This window comes from Rhinolophus sinicus, chromosome 2 (genome assembly GCF_057876585.1).
Source record: "Rhinolophus sinicus isolate RSI-liver-muscle chromosome 2, RSI-T2T, whole genome shotgun sequence".
In the NCBI taxonomy this organism is placed as follows: Eukaryota; Metazoa; Chordata; class Mammalia; order Chiroptera; family Rhinolophidae; genus Rhinolophus; species Rhinolophus sinicus.
This window is the reverse complement of record NC_142502.1, coordinates 46929743-46945411: the sequence shown is the minus strand read 5'-3', so window position 1 is coordinate 46945411 and position 15669 is coordinate 46929743. Positions and strand designations below refer to the sequence as shown.

Sequence of the window (15669 nt, the reverse complement as noted above, 5' to 3'; positions counted from 1 at the left end):
CGCAAGGGATGGTGGGCAGTGCCCCCTGCAACTAAAATTGAACACGGCACCTTGAGCTGAGCTGCCGCTGAGCTCCCGGATGGCTCAGTTGGTTGGAGAGCATCCTCTCAACCACAACGTTGCCAGTTCGATTCCTCAACTCCCGCAAGGGATGGTGGGCTGCGCCCCCTGCAACTAGAAAATGGCAACTGGACCTGGAGCTGAGCTGCGCCCTCCACAACTAAGATTGAAAGGACAACAATTTGACTTGGAAAACAGGCCTGGAAGTAAACACTGTTCCCCAATAAAGAATAAAGTCCCATTCCCCTTCCCCAATAAAAATCTCAAAAAAAAAAAAAAAAAAAAGAATAGAAAAAAAAAAAAAAGAAACTTTATACAGCTTTTATAAAATATAACTCAGCCACAGACTGATCAGGAAGCCCGTTGGAGATATGTTAAGTATAAGAAGTTTTAGAACAATATATATAGTATGATACCATCTGTATAATAATAATAATTTAAAAGAAAGCATAAAAGAATTGATTTGGCCTGTATTCTTTTAACACGTGGAGTCAGCCATACTATAGGAAGACAGATGAGAATAGTGAAATAGTGTGAACTACATGGAGAGAGGAAACAAATATTTTTAGGAAGTAAGTCTTATATATTCAAATCATAGGACATAGTGAGAAAACCGAAAAGGTTAAATTGTGCCCTGTATGGCTATGGTATCTACCTATAAGCACCAGGAATTAATAAACAAATCTAAACAGAAAAATATCTTTGACACAAAAGAAAAAAAAAAAAAAAAACAACAGAAGAGAGAAGATACCATGGAAGTAGAAGCCACAGAATTGGAGAGATTAGCTGTGTGAACAGGTGAGCATTAGGAACAGTTTGGTCCTATGCTCACTACAAAAAAATATTTTTTTTTAACTGTGCACAGTGAGGTGTTCATGAGACTTATTGTGATCATTTCACAATGTATACAATTATCAATAATTATGCTGCACACCTGAAACTAATATAATGTTGTATGTCAATGATATCTCAAATAAAAAAAAGTTGGTTCTAGCTCGTTCTAAGATTGATCTACTTGAAGAGTACAGACGAGAGTCAGACTAAGGAGGCAAATTATAGCAGAAATCCCTTAAAGATCTTACTTTGGACATCATTTAAAATGTTTATAGTTATCTAGAGAGAAATAAAGTACTGAATTCTGAAATTAAATGTAAATCAGACTAAATAAGGTTACCTTACTTTAAGATGACTAAAACTTCTCAAATTTAATAGGCAAGATTTAGTATTCTCTCATTCTGATGTTCACATTTCCCCTCAATTTTAAGAAAAGTTACCTTAGTTGCTCACGCTGAGCATAAACTAGAAGCCATTACTTTCTTCCTAGCTACTGTTCATTTTACCTAACACGTAAAAGTGTCCGAGTCAGCCATTTGTATGAAGTAACATTTGTAGGAAATATTTTATTTGTAGGAACAATGACCCGAGATAGGCAAGATCAGAGACAAGGAAAACTGAAGTCTATCATCAGGCTAGAACCCTAAACTAAGGCACAGCGTTCATCTATTTGTGTACGTATTTATTATAAGTAAATGCTGAAGGTGAGTTTGAGTAACCTTGGTCTATTTTAGACTTTTCAATTTTGCTCAGTTCTGCAAATAATGTTTGCATTATTTTGCATTGTCCACAAAAGTTCTGCAAATAATGAAGCAAATGTAGAGGCTCCTATAAATGTTTACGTCAACTACTCTCATGGCATCCATTTAAGAAATCCAATATTAACAATTTAAAGCTCTATCAGGGCTATGGCCCAAACTAACATTTAAGAAGCAGAAAATTATAGTTCTCTGCTCTTCAAAAACTTGAGTTGGTTACCTGGAATCCATAAATTCAATAAAAACTATTTTATTCCACATTCAAAATACACCTTTGTTAATCATGATAAGCCAAACACTAGTTAATTTGTTACCATGATTTAAAATTTCTTTGGAAAACTATAAAGAAAGATTGTCAAGGGAGGCAGAAGCTGAGAATACAAGAATGTTCACATCTGCTACTAAAAGAAGCTTTAAAAATAACATCTAAATATGGGACACATGCTAAAAAGTCAGAGCAAAAAAAGTCAGTCCCAAATCTCTCCTCCACATCCTACCTCTGCTACTGAAATCAAAGACTATGGTGGTCCTTCAGCCTGATAAGCTGCAGAATTGTTACCTGGGTAGCTTACAACAATTTAAGTGGAAGTATAACACAAATATAGAACCTGCACAAATACATTAAGGGTACAGCTCAACAAGTTTTCAAATGGTAGTAATCTGCGTAGACTTGAAAAAAAAAAAAAGAAACAGTCCTGAGGCCTACCTACCTCAGATCAGCAAAATCAGCCTCTAGGGGAATGGTCCCTTTAAGAAAAAGTTCCCCAGATGACTTATGCATAAGTTTTGAAACTTACCATACCACATCTGACTGGTTCAAAAGATCATACAACAAGGCTTTAAAGCAGTGTTAGAGGGAAATTTATAGCTGTAAACATCCACATTAAAAAATGAGAAGTATCTCAAATGAATAACCTAACCTTCCACCTTAGGACACTAGAAAAAGAACAAGTTAAATACAAAAGACATAGAAGGAAATAATAAAGACCATTATAGAAATAAATGAAATAGAGAACAGAAAAACAAAAGAGAAAATATAAATGAAAAACATTCAATGTTTCAATTAAAGAAATGGGAGACTTTAATCAAATTGGAGATTAATTTTAATATATTGTTTTACAAAACATTTGACACATAGTCATAGTATTCCTTCTATGGGAGAAGAAAATCACAATCAGTAACCCTACTCACTTTCTCATTCTTATCTTCAAATCTCACAGATTCATTCAGTATAAAAGTGTACACTTTGTAATATTCTGTATTAGGATAGTGGTTAAGAGCTCAGTCTCTGTGTAGGTTCAAATCCCAGCAATGCCACTTAGCTATGTGACTTAGGCAAGTTAATCTCTCTGTTTCTCAATTTGCTTATCTATAAACTGGGAATAATAGTGAAACTATATCAAAACAGATGATTTAGAAGTTAAATTAACCTAGATGAATTCTTTTCTACTATTTGGAAAATCATACAAAGGATAATTATCTTGAAAATAAATAAGATTCGTAATGCTGGGAGGCCATGTTCTTATAATCCTATCTCATACAGTTGTTGTGATGAAACAAGGTAACACATATAAACACACTTAGAATTTTACCTGGCACACAATAATTGCACAATAAGTCAAAGTTATGTTTTTCTTACATTATCCATTTTGTGTCTTCTTAAAACTTAGCAAAAAGTTTTAGTATTGTAATAATCTCCCTATACGTTTAAGCAATTGTTATTCTTGTTACAGTTGTTTTGTAAATCTACGGTTATTTTTGCTGGACCATTTGAGAATAAATAGCAGATATCATGACCCTTTACCACTAAGTACTTCAGTGTGCATTCTCTAAGGACATTCTCTTGTATAACAAAACGACGACCAAATATAGGACATTTAAATTTGATGTACAGTCCATATTCAAATTTTAACGGTTGTCCCAATAGTAACCTGTAGAAGTTTTTAAAAACCAGAAAGAATCCCATTAAGAATCAAGAACTTCCCTGGTTATATCTTTAGTCTCCTTCAATTTAGAACAGACCTCCTGCCTTTTAGCCATTCAAGACGATGACAATTTTAAAGAGCGCAGGCCATGTATCTGAGGTATATTATGAATCTGAGTTTGTCTGTTTCCTCATGACCACTTTCACGTCATGCACTTTTGACAGGAATGTTCCTAATAGCAGAAATGTTGAAGCCGTCTCAGTGCGTCCCATCAGAAGGCACATGGAAGTGGGTCCTATTATTGGATCATTCGGTTAAGGCCAAGTTAGCCAGATTTCTCCAACGTACAGTTACCTTTTCTTCCTCTTTATAGTAAGTTTTTCTTATTCTTGCACTTGCCCTTCATAATAAAATTTAGTGTCATTTGGAATTTACCCAGCTGAATTTAAAACTTACAGAACTGTCAAAGCCCAGGAAGAATTCTGCTTCTTGGAGAATCGTATTTTTAGGTGAAGTTATTGGCCTGACTTGAACCATTAGGAGAGAGGCTGGCTTATTGCAGGAAAACCCCCCTCTCTGCCAAATACACTGTGAACACGCAGATGTGTAAGTACATTATGGCCACAATTTGTTGATTTAGTAAACAGAATTAGAAGAGGATTTATAGTCTACTGTGCTACAATGGAGCCATGGATATCTGTACTGGCCCTAGGAGAAATTCAGGGCAACTTGCACCTTCTGTGCATCTTGCCTTTAAAATTGCAAGAGGAGATTGTTATTTTGTGTACCTCATGAAAAGGTGGCTGACTGATTACGTAAGATACCTGGGACATTCAGAAAACTAGAAAAGAACAAGACTAAAAACCTGAAGAGACTGTTCAATATTATTTTGTTGCTGTTCATTTGTTCTAATAATGTACCAGAAACAAAACTCCAAAGAGATGAAATGTTATGAGATGTCTGTATGCCTGATACTCTTAAACTGCTATTTATATAAAAGAGAAACCTGCCATTTCCCACAAAATAATACTAATCACATGGGGTAAAATCATCAGGAATCCAAATGGACATTATATACTAAAGAACAGACTTTTGAAACCATGGTACAGAGCTCTAAAACAAGTGCTCCCTTCACGTCTAAGCAGAGGAAACGGCCACATTACTGGTCTCCAAAAAGCTGGGTCTTACACACTTACACAGGCTGACCTATTAAAGTCAGCAGCTCACAGATACCCTATATGTAACCTGATTATCACTGATAGCCAAGCAGAAAACTAAGCCTCAAAATGTGATCACCTGAATATAGCTTAACAATAGATATTAGAAAAATGTTTACTAGGTGTTTCTAGTATTTCTTCAGATAGTGTCACGTGTACATTTGAAAAAAGAGACTGGCAACGACATCAAAAGTATACTCAATAGACCATACTCTATTCAACCAATCCTAAGAGATGTAAATGGATGCCCCACTACAGTTCTCATTAAACGGTTGCATTTCTCCAAATATCTACATCTAGAGATAAAGGATAAGCTGAGAAGTGCTTAAGCTATTACCTCTCCCTTCAGTACTTTTGATACTTGTTTTACCCAATCTGGAACAGCATGAATAACGGGAGATATGGTTTATAACCTAGATGAACTCTAAATATGTCTGGGGAGAAGTCATTTAAGTGAAGAATAAGCTTTTAGTCTGGTGAACCTTTGAAATGTAGATTGTCACTAAGCCAAGGTATTTAGTTTAGTTTCTTTCTTTTTTAAAAAAAAAAATAAGGACATGGCTTTCCAGTGATACAATTTCCCGTTATTTTAAAAGAAGTATCCTTTATGGTGTAATTTCCAAAACAGTAGAGAAGAAATTATCCAGACTGGTTTAATGCATAAACCAAGTAATTCCATATATTGTTCCTCCTTTGTCCATACTCTTCATTTGTGAATTGGCAGCAAGGCTCACTTGCGAGCTCGCACAAGGCTTTCAACGAGCAACCTTTAATGGACTTGTGCAACAGTAATTCTACTGTAAAGAAAAATTTGCTCGCAATAGTTCATGAACATTTACATAATCCTATAGGCTTCTACTGAAAGAAAACTGCCTAATAGCCTAGGACCTTTTTTGAACAATTTTAAAAGTACAAAATGATTTATCTTCCCAACTTCCCCTAATCATAAGAATTGCCTCAGAGTTTTAAACAACCCCCCACACCCGCACAGCTCCTAAAAAATCTCATTCAAATTAGTCTGGGGTGGAATCTGAAAATCAGTATTTTTAAGTGATTTTAAGGTGCGAGAACCACTGCCCAAGACTGAGTTACATGGAAAACCGGGGGCGCAGAAATCTGTATGCTCACCAAATGATTCTAGTGTAGCTGGGACAGATATGGGCAATATCTTACCTCCTTAAGGATAGTGATTTGGAACTAACACTATGAGAATACTGAACTGGAAATGGGATGCAAAGTCATTATAAGTATAGCTATGATGTGGAAACCAGTGAAAGAAGATTAGTTAAGAAGCTCTATTCAGTGTTATTCTAAACGTCTATACATATACCGTGTTTCCCCCAAAATAAGACCTAGCCGGAAAATCAGTTCTAATACGTCTTTTAGAGCAAAAATTAATATAAGACCCGGTCTTACATTAATTTGTAGTAATTATAAATAGTTATAGTAAAATAAGACCCGGCGTTATATTATATAAGACCGGGTCTTATATTAATTTATGCTCCAAAAGACGCATTCGAGCTGACTGTCCGGCGAGGTCTTATTATCGGGGAAACATGGGAGTATCAGGCACATACGGACTACAGGGAAGTAAAACAATCACCATCCTCAAGAGATACTTACAGCATGAAATGGGAGTGGGGGACAGCTACAACCATAATTCATCATAGACCTTTACTGTTTAGATAAAAGGATAGAAACTTGTATTAATCAGGGAAGAAATAAAACAGATACAAAACACATATATATGAATTAAGTTTGCATGGTAGGCTCATAAAAATTACCCTTAAAATTAAAAAAAAATTAGACTAGTACATGTTCATTTTGATAATACCCTTTCAGTCTTTTATATATACAAACTTTATTTTTATTTAATATACTTATATTTGCTTCTCACTTGCTATAGTTAACATGACTGCATACAGACATTACCTACATGAGAGGTGATGTAGTACAATGGTCAGGCACACAGCACTGGAACCAGACAATCTGATTTTTATCCCAACTCCTCCATCAACCAGCTATCTGACTCTGGGGGAAATGCTATGATGAGAGCTAGATGAAACCTGGATAGAGAGCCAGGGAATTTATATACTTTCTATAGGACAAACCCCCGAAGGTGAAATTACTGGGCCAAAGGCTATGAACGTTAAGGCTTCAAAATGTCCTCCAGAGAAGCTACTTTGCTGTAAGTTGAAGACGTACCTAACTGTAGTAGGCTATTAGTTTGGTGGCCTACAATAAACCATGGTCCTCAGTTTCTTTCTTTTTGTATCCTCTATTATCTTCCTGTAACCTCTCCCAAATCGGCTTGGCAATTGTGACTGCCTTTCATCAATGGTATATACTGGCAAATATTTGTGAATTGGGGCTTGTCCTCGTGGGACATTTGTTCATTAAAACATTCCCTCTTGGAACCCAGTCACCATTACTCTGTTAGAAGTCTAGCTATCCACACGGAAGAAAACTCAGCACCTGATCAACAGCCCCAGCTGAGCTCCCAGATGGTAGCCAGCACTAACTTGCCAGCCAGCCATATAACTGTCATCTTGGAAATAAATCCTCCAGGCCCAGTCAAGCTGCACCAGCAGATATCGAGAACAGAGCTAAGCTGTTCCTTCTAAGACCTGACCAACCGCTTAATTGGGATAAAGTGAATGTTAACTGTTGCTTCCATGTTTCCCTGAAAATAAAACCTAGCTGGACCATCAGCTCTAATGCATCTTTTGGAGCAAAACTTAATATAAGACCCGGTCTTAATATGAGATGGGTCTTATATAATATAAATAATATACTATAAATACCAGGTCTTATATTAAGTTTTGCTCCAAAAGACGCATTAAAGCTGATGGTCTGGCTGTATCTTATTTTCAGGGAAACACGGTATCTTAAGCCACTAACTTTTGGGGTTGTTTATTACACAGCAATAGATAACTGTATCAGTAACTTGACTTTGGTAGAATCATGCTAAACAAGCAGCAGATTGAGAAGATAGTATTTCATATATAAAAAGTGGTACTTAAAAAGTACATATAGACTTTTTAAAATGTTATCTTTAGGCTGTTTACTTTTTTTGCTGATTAGCTCTTGACTATATTCTGAGTAGCAGAGGTTCCCAGAAAATCCATAAGTGCATTGATTCTGGATTATTCAGCAAAGGAAGTATTCCTCCATAACTTAAAAAGTTGATAAAATGAACTGAACTGAAGTTTTTCTCACGCTAAACAAAGGCAAGGTTTAAAAATAAAAGTTGCAGGGGCGGCCGAATGGCTCAGTTGGTTAGAGTGCGAGCTCTGAATAACAGGGCTGCCGGTTCGATTCCCACATGGGCCAGTGAGCTGCACCCTCCACAACTAGACTGAAGACAACAAGCTGCCGCTGAGCTTCCGGAGGGGCTTCTGGATGGCTCAGATGGTTAGAGCGTGACCTCTTTAACAACAAGGTTGCCGGTTCAATTCCCACATAGGATGGTGGGCTGCACCCCCTGCAACTAAAATTGAAAATGGCAACTGGACATGGAGCTGAGCAGCGCCCTCCACAACTAGACTGAAGGACAACGACTTGGAGCTGATGGGCCCTGGAGAAACACACTGCCCCCAATTAAAAAAAAAATAAATTAAGAACAAAAATAAATAAAAGTTGCAATTTAAGATTGAGTTGCTTTCTCTAAGAATAGATAGTATGAAACAGTGTGTCACCTATATTATAAAAGAATGAAGCTGAAGTGTTTCTTCGATGAAATATTACCTAGAAAACTATAAAAAGAATGAATAAGGGTGTTTAATGAGTCTTAATTCTCTAAGACATGAGTGCTACCTATATTAGTAGACTCCTTTCTCTTCTAGTCAGATGACCAGCTATAATAAGAACTAGCCAATATTAAACACCACATATTGACAGCAGTGCCATTACAATACTTTATTTCTTACCAACAAAGAGTGATTATTGTTCTAATAACCTGCAAGTACTCAAATCACTAACATAAAATCTGTTTTATTAGAAATGGTAAGTAACTCTCTAAGAATCCTGAGAACACAGGTCATAAGAGGAATTGTAACTTGTCATTAAAGGTTTAAGACACACATAATTAGGTCAGTATGACTTAAAAAAAATTTCTGGCTAGCATACATTTAACTGTTGGGTGTAGTCAGTGTTTGACGTGGGGTTGGAGAGCAAGGCATTCCGGTTCTTTTCCTCACAGTTGAAGTTCATTTCTGAGTACTCTGTCTCACCTCCTTCTCTTCATACTTCCCTTCCTTGTCCTCTCCTCTGAGTTGTGAAGTTTGTAAGAAAAGGAAATCACTCCAGATCCTTCACCTTTAGCCCTCCTACTTGGAGTACAGTAAACAAGACATTTTAAGTCATGACATTTATAAATACTAATTATGAAGTCTCATAAGCCATTAATGTTACTTAGAATGTAAGTCCACAGCACAAAAGGCATTAACTGAGACTCTACCATGAGCACTAAGTATATGGACATGGGCCCTGACTCAACAGACTTGCCATAGACCAGGAAAGGTCAGTGTAAGTGAGGAGAGAACTACGGATACCGGAATGCCACGGGGAAGTTTCTGAAGACAGTACACAACTGGGGCGTGCACTGTTATGATAGACATGCATGCACACCCTTTAAGGCTAAAAGGCTTTAAAAGCTAATAGAAAATCTTTGTAAGTTTACTTTTATGGCTGCTTGCACCATTATGTATCAAAAGTTTTCAAGTTTAGATGTCCAACTTTGTAGATGAAGAGTTTAAAATCCCTCACATTCATGGTTATAGCCATTAAGCTTGTATCTCAGAGACACTTAAGGTTCAAACAATTGCTATATCACTTTTAGTGGTGAAATTTGCTGACATGCCACATTGTTGGGGGGAAAAATGCAAGCAAATACATAAGTGTGTTTAAGTGTGTGAGTGTGTGTGTATGTATTCATTTATTCTGTATTTCCTTTGTATGATTTAAGTTTAACATAATAGGAGCTAATCACAAATTTGTGACACCATTTCTGATTCTTAGAAGCAATAGGAAACAGATAAATTAGTTAAGCAGACCTGGGTTCAAGCCCTTCTCTGGAACTCATTAACAGTTCAACCATGTGAAATTACTTCCCTTTGCTAAATCTGAGTTGCATAATCTTTAAAATGAAGATACTGCCATTTCAATAATTAAATAGCAACTAGTATTACCTCACACGTATTGTTATTGGATACTTAGTGTAGGGCAAATACTATGTCATACATCACATTTAATTGTCTTAAGTTTCATTTTATGGCTGAAGAACCTCAAAAAGAGGAACTAAGTAACTTGCTCAAGGTAATATGTCTACTAATAGGCAGAGAGAGAGAAGATCGAACCCGTGTTCAAGTTCAAAGTTCATGCTCTTAAGGCACAATATGATTACAGTACCAGATACAAAGCAGGTACTAAATAAAGCTTAAAAATTCTACTAAGCATTTAATAATTAAAATATCTCAACAACTACTATGTGCAAGGAGCTATGTAACACTTGGTTAAGAGGCTTTCAAAAACATTTGAACGTTAAAAGCATAATAACATGAGAAAGACCCCCCTCTCTTGAAAATACAGAACCTAAAATAAAGGTGTAACGTAAAAAGGAAAGGGTGGAGATGCTGGAATGGTGGGGTGACAGGCTTGGCAAAGCCTCTTCCCAAAAAATACGATAAAACTACACAAACATGTCAAAACCACCATATCAGACTCTGAAAGTTGGCCAAATACATATAACAAATTGAACAGCGTTTATTCAAGAAAAACTACTGAACTTCAGGTAAGAACAGTGGAAGTCTGTGGTGGTTTAGCCATCCCCCACCAGCTCCATCGATGGCCATTTTACCAGCGTGAGGCAAATTCTGACAACCAGCACCATCACTGCAATTGGGGGATCAGAGTGCCATATGCAGGGCTATTGTTGAGAACAATAGGGATCTTTGTGGCAAACAATTGAGGAAGGCCATTATAGCAGCAGCCTAAGGTTGCAATAATAATTGAGGCAAAAAACAAACAGATTTGCCAGAAGTTTAGCAGGATATCCAGAGAATGGCAGAGCTGTGGTAAGCCTTGATGTGCTGCCATCTATCCCTGGTGGTTTACAAGGCTGTGTGCTTGCACAAAGCTGTATGCAAGCTCAGGAAAGCCTGTCGCGGACCCTAGTTATCTATACATAACTGGCTAATAGGTCTTTCACAGATACAGTATAGCTATGGACATGAGATGACGTGGCACAAAGCAAAAGCTGGAACAAACTTGTAAACTGCCTATAGTTTGAATTCATTCCCCAACCTGCATACAAATCCAGGGCAAAGGGCAGAAGCCTTACTGGTTCGAGGTGTTTATGCACCTCTGACCAGTCACTGGCTGACCACTAAGCTGTGCTGGTCAAAGGGTGACCCCTAGAAAGCCAGGCTTAAAAAAATTAAAACAAGAATTGAAAAATCAAACAAACAGACAAACAAACAAACAAAAGATCAGATTTCAGCAACTGCCCACCACAGACTTAATACAGACAATTCCTTAAAAAAAAAAAAAAAAAAAAGATACAGCAACATTCTTCTGGAGAGGAGGGGCGTAAAAGTGATCTAACTCAAGAGTCTCTAAGTTATCGTCTAAAATATATTATCTAAGACGTTCAACTGAACAAAAAAATTATGAAACACACAAAGAAATAGGAAAGTATAACCCATACATGGGAAACAAAACAGTCAATGGAAACTATATCTGAGGAGGTTCAGTTATTGGACTTAGCTAACAAGGGTTTCACAGCAGCTATCAAAGAACTAAAGGAAACCACGCTTAAAGAATTCAAAGAAAGTATGATGACAATGACTCAGTGAATAGAGAATCTCAACAAAAAGAGAATCTCAACAAAAAGAGATAATGAACTAAACTGGGATTCTGGAGTTGAAAAGTACAATAATGGAAATGAAAAATTAGCTGTAGGGGCTCAACGGGACATTTGAGCTCAAAGACAAAAGAATCAGCAAACTTGAAGACTGACCAATAGAAAATGTCCATTCTGAAGAACAGAAAGAAAAAGGAATGAACAAAGCCTCAGAGACCTGTGAGACTCCATCAAGCATACCAACATACGTGTAATGGGAGTCTCACAATGAGAGAAAAAAATAAATAATGACTGAAGGCTTCCCAAATTTGACTAAAATCTTTAATCTATAATCCAAGCAGCTCAATCAATTCCAAGTAGGAGAAACATAAAGCGATCCACATCTACACACATGGTCAAACTGCTGAAAGCTAAAGACAAGCAGAAAATTTGTAGGTGAGGCCTATGAATATGACAGAAGTTACTTACATAATTTGGTTACAATATATGACAACAGTGGAGGGATTTTGCAGATGGAATTAAAGTCCCTAATCAGTTAACTTTGAGTTTATCACAAGGGAGATTATTTTTTGGCTGGGCTTGACTTAAATCAGGTGAGCCCCTTAAAAGAGGACTTTAGTTCCCCTGAAATCAAAGAGATTTTCCCACTGGCCTTGAAGAGGAAGGCCACTGTAAGTTCTACTGATGCAAGAAAATGAATTCCACCAACCACCATGTGAGCCTGGAAAGAATCCCAAGCCTCAGATGAGGCTACAACCTTAGCCAACCTCTTGATTGTAGGCCTTGTGAGACGTGAGCAAAGGGCTCAGTTAAACCATGCCGACTTTTGACTTAAGAGACAGTGATGAGGTAATATTTTAAGGTGCTACATTCATGGTAATTTTTAATACAGCATTAGGAAATAGAAAACTAATACACCTAGCAAAACTATCCTTCAAAAATAAAGATTGAATAAGACATTTTTGGATGAACAAAGACAGAAAGAATTCATAGTAAGCAGATCTGCTTAATGGAAATACAACAAGAAAGCCCTTCACACTGAAAAGAAATGACACCAGATGGTAACTGCGATCCACATGAAGAAATAAAGTACAGCAGTAAAGGTACTTACTTAGGTAAACACGTAAGACACTATAAATACATTTTTCTCTGTTCTTCTATTAGTTGATTAAAAAGACAACTGCATAAAACAATTATAAAACTGTACTGTTGCCCTTATAACACATAAAGGTGTATAATACACATAATGATAATAGCACAAAGCGGGGAGAAAATGGAGTGACACTGGAGCAAAGTTTCTATATTTTGAGGAATTTAGTATTAATCAGAAGTACAATGTGAAAGATGAGGCATACTGTAATTCCTAGATCAAACACTAGTAATAATTTTTAAAAAGTTTAGAGGTCTCAGGAATTAAAATGGTACACTAGAAAATATTTAACACAAGGAGCAGTAAAGAAGGAACAGAGAAACAAAAATATGAGACAGAAAATAAGTATCAAAATGGCAGAAATAAACTCATCATACCAGTAATTTCATTAAATATGAGGAGATTAAACACTGCAATCAAAAAGCAGAGATTGTGAGACTGGATAAAAAAAAGAAGATCCCATTATACTCTGTCTACAAGAGACACAATAAAGATTCAAACACAAAAACAGATTAAAAGTGAATTCTTTAGAATGGACAACAGATTCGTAGGGGTTAATTGCCCAAGGATACTCAATTAATAGATAAGGCAAAACTGGAATATGAATTCATGTCCAATTTAAGTGTTCTTAGACTATGTTAAACACTAGCTCCCAAAGAACAAATAGTTAGTGCAGGTTCTAAAAGAATGGAAGTCCACGTTATATAATTAGTCAATATAATAGTTTTTCTCCTTTACAACCTCCTCCTGCACCCAATGGTACTCACATCTGCCTCCAATTCTTTTCTATAATACCATCACTGGGTAGGGAAAGACCGCCCCAGATGCTCAGATCAATTGGGAGAAGTCTGGCTTCCTTGAGAGGGAAACTTGAACAATATGATAAACCTATTAGTCAAAATTCAAGAAGAAAATGAGATAAGTCAGGGCTTCTGCTGGTGGGGTAGGAGTGGGGAGCTCTCTATACAGGGACTGATGGAAAACGAGAGAAAATGTAATGTCAGGGCAAGTGAAGGAATTAATAGTAATAAATAATAGTAACTATGAATTAAAAGAACAACATTTTCCTGCAGACTGTCATAGAACATAAAATTTCTGGCAATACTGTTATCAAAACAAACCTGCCAAGATGTCTCTGAAACCACTTGATACTGTAAGAAATTGTGCTCTTTCAATAAAGTCAGGTGAAATGAGGACAAACACTAATCAAACCACAAGCCATCAAAAATTGCCAAAGCAAGCATTGCAACAATTCAATCTTTATGACAAGGTGACTTGTTTAACATCCGAGAATTCAAATTAGGAGGTTATTTAAAAAGGAAGTTCTTTAGGGCATTTCAGTGAAGCTACCACGGAAGCTGTTTTTGCTTTGCAGCTGGACTCCTTACAAATTTAAGGTGTTTATGAAAAGGGTATATTAATATGTATACTCAGGGACAAAACTAATTTATGGAAGTGCTTTAAAATCTAAATTTAGATTTTAGACAACTGGTAAGTTGTGTTTAGTTTCCCTATACAAGAACATAAGTCATAAGACTTTAATGTTTTACTCTAACAAGACTTTTTCTGAGTACTTTATGAAGAACCCTTGAGGAAGTGGGGCAGGAAGGGAATGCAGGAAGAACTTCGTCTTCCACTGGCCCCAGCAAGACCTCTAAGACACCCAAATCCGTTGCAGAACAGGAAATTACTTCAGGTACCCTGAGCTTAATATCTTGGGAAGGCCTGGGACTCTAACAGACCTGGAAGCAGATATAACTTAACGCTGTCCAGGACCACACAGATTTTACATCTAACCTGGAGAGTAGTGAAGAGAAAAGAGGAAAATACGATGTATTCTGAAAGGTACCATTTATTCTCATCCCAGTTCACTTTTAGTTAAGCTATAGTCTATGTAAACTACAGTTTATAAATGTGTATACTCAATTTCCTAACATAATAAATGATCCTGGGAAGAAAATAAGTCTCTAACCTTTGGTTGGTTGTATTAAGAAATTGTCTCTATCTTAATCAGTAGAGAATGGGGTGTGTGTGAAGTCAGTGCACAGCTTGGAGTATGGCACAGGCCTAACAGGGACCAGACTGTAAGTGACTACTGACCAGAAACAGTGAGATGAGGCAAAAAGTCAAAGAAACTCGGGAGAAAAGCCCTGTGTACACTGGTCCCTTCATACACGAGACCATCCTATGTATTAGAGGCCAGTATTACTTATAATCAACTAAAGATAAGTCAAGTAAGTCAACTTCGATTCCAAGGAAACTGGACAAATAGATGTCTGGTAGTTTGAGTCTAACACTTCAATTTAAATAGCTCCATATGGTTAATGGCTACTGTATTAGAGCAGTTTTAGACAAAGGCAGAGCAAAAATTCCAGAGAAAGGCAGATCAAAGAACATTCCTTCTAAATAACCCATAGAACGATATTCATAACAGATGACCTACTTCATCCTATAAAGCTTTTAATTTTATGAACATTTTATCAGATTCTATACAATTACAATCCTTCTACTATGTTCCCTTAGCTTTGACATTCTTGAACTTTCTTCATATAGAAGCTCTGGGCACCTTACATATTTGATACATAGTTTTTATATACTTCATAATCTTTCCTTAAGTTGGATTTTTAAAATCTATCCTATCACAAGTGGATGTGAGTGTTTTGAAAAAACAGATTGTAGGGTGGCTAGTTGGCTTAGTTGATTAGAGAGCAGTGCTCATAACACCAAGGTCCCCGGTTCGATTCCCACATGGGCCTGTGAACTGTGCCCTCCACAACTAGATTGAAGATGACTTGACTTGGCGCTGATGGGTCCTAGATGTTCCCCATAAAAATTAAAAAAACAAAACAAAAACAAAAAAATC

At 36.6% G+C, this 15669-nt stretch overlaps 1 protein-coding gene across 1 annotated transcript in view; it reads right to left on the bottom strand.

Annotated features, from left to right (window-relative positions):
- The window catches only part of SNX3 (sorting nexin 3), a 40490-nt gene that overhangs the window by 13433 nt on the left and 11388 nt on the right, over positions 1-15669 (bottom strand). The gene's annotated exons all lie outside the window — the stretch shown is intronic.